We start from the raw sequence: 2,550 nt of genomic DNA on the forward strand, positions 1-2,550 counted from the left end.
ATATATATATATATATATATATATATATATATATATATATATATATATATATATATATATATTAAATTTAATTTGTCTAAATGTTAAGAAGCTTTTCCATAAATAGGTGTGAACTTACCTTCTGTTCATTTTTGTAGAAATGGAATGTGGGCATGCATTTAATTCCGCAGTGTTTGCTCACATCCTGATGGAAATAATGCATATATCATTTTGGGGGTTGGCAGGGATAATTACAATAAATAAATAAACTAGCATTAGCATCTTAAAACTGGTGAATATTCTCAATCATCCATGTGTTAGTCATTCCAAAAAAGTAAAAACAAACGTTTTCCAAGTTTGAAGACATTTCACTTCCCATCCAGGAAGCTTTTTCAATTCAAAATGTCTGGATTAGTGTTGAGATCCAAGCTTTATTTAGTAGCCCAACAAACCCTTGTTTTGGCTTAGAAAAACATGGAGATTCAAATGGAAGAACAGGTCCACCCCCTATTAATGGGGAGTCGCTGAGGTTCATAAGCCTGCAATACCGATACTGGTCTATCTAGCATCTTAACCCTATTAAAATGTGGATCTGTTCTTAAGATAGCCCATAGTTGGACAACCTTGAATTCTAGTTGTGCTGCTGAAAGACACCTTTCCATATCTCAACCTTCCTCTACAACTTTTTCAAATTCTCCTTCTTGATCAGTTATTTTTTTTTCCATAGAGTGCTTTTTGTTTAATGGTAAAGCAAGTAGTTTCTATTCATCATGACGCTTAGAGAAGCAGGGAAGTGAAGAGCTATAAAAATCCACTAATAATCGACTCACTTACCTCAAGGGCATTTTATGATACCAGACTCTGTATTTTGACATGAATGGATAAAGTTAAAGTATTTATTTGATGTTTAATGACTTATTAGATTAAATTTTATGTTTCAGTGTTGTACTGTGGTTGCAATCCATAAGAGGGCAATGCTATTTATCTTTAGAATTCAGATCATGATAGAAAGCGGCACATATGTGCCAAAGAGCAGCTGCAGCTCCTCACAACACACCCTGTTCCACCGGGAATGTTTTCAGAGATGGTATAATGAATGAAAACCAGATAAATACTTACTTCAGCGTCATCCACATCCACTTTCAAGAAAACCACATCCTTGTTCTCAGGAAGCTCTGAAAGTTTCTGCAAGAAAATTGTTTCAGCAGGTTAGGTCTATACAAAATATTCTTATTGCATTTAATGAACAAGATCAGGAAACAGATTCATAATGGTACCGCCATACATGTTTGACACCCAAAGTCAGACCCTGGAGCTGAAAAAGTGAAACCTCCTGCAAAACTAGAAAATATGCAACAAGGTGTTTTGAAATGACAAGCAGCCTGATGCTACAGGTCTAATGTAGACTGCAGCTGGGATAGTTTGATGGTCAATTGTCTGCAGTGTTAAATTGTCCCATTATATGCTCTGTTGCTTTGAAAAGATACTTCTCAGTCAAAATTTGGTTGTTTAAGGTGGAAAGAATCTTAGTTTTTAAAAAAAGATCCCAGGCTTCCCCTGGGATTTTCAATGCAAATTAAAATCATTTTTAACTATAGTTCAGTTTAAGTGAATTATATGCAAATTTGACAGCATGTATTAATACCAGTGTTAGGTATTGTATATTTTAATTGTCAGAATTTCTGTTTTCACTGTTTTCCTTCATCCTTTCTGCATTAAATTATTAACAATTTTCAAAATATGCGATTAGATGCAGTTACTACAGGATGTTTAGTGATATAGAACACAATTCTTTATGAATCTGGTGTCCTAAAGAGAGCCATGTTTTATTCATGTGTTTTCAGACAGTATTTGAGATTGTGGGGCAATGGTTGCTTTGGCATGTAATTGCATTAGAAAGACAGTAAATGAGTAATAAAGAGTTTTTATCCTCACTTTTATCCTTTGACAATAGTACTACATTATATTGGGAAACGATTTTAAGTTCATATCACCTAGCCATACATAAAAGCAGTTAGTTACATTTTTGTAAGTTCCAGTTTTTTCTGCTTCAGTTGCCAGTAGTCCAAATAAATTTGGTCCAAGTCCAAGGGCTAAATCAGAATATTGAAGCTGTTCATTTTCCAGAAACATACATTTCTTGACAGAAGAAAAAGTGCTTAAACCATAAGTATGAAAGTAAAAATCAAGACATGAATATTGCATATGGTCCTTTTCCAAAATAGTATATAAAAAATATAAATTCCTAAATAAATGTTTTTGAATAAAGCAATATCTATATTAACCAGATCAAATGTGCATTTCTGCTCAGCCTTTTCCTTGTACAAGGTGAGGAAGGCCAAACAAAAGGTTGCCTCAGCAACAAGCTTCCTGTCCAAACAGATGCCGCTCCCTTTGTACAGCTAGGGGCAACATATGAGACACATTTGGTTTAGAGTCAGAGCTTCAAGGGTTTAGCACAGTGGCGGATCCAGGGGGTGGCTACTTGGGCTGCAGCCCCGGATCTCGCTTCTGAGCTGATCAGAGTAAAATGTGCAGTACTGGAATTCACCAGAGAGTGGCAGCATGTGC

Source organism: Cyprinodon variegatus, unplaced genomic scaffold (assembly GCF_000732505.1).
Source record: "Cyprinodon variegatus isolate N-32 unplaced genomic scaffold, C_variegatus-1.0 Scaffold119, whole genome shotgun sequence".
Lineage (NCBI taxonomy): Eukaryota > Metazoa > Chordata > Actinopteri > Cyprinodontiformes > Cyprinodontidae > Cyprinodon > Cyprinodon variegatus.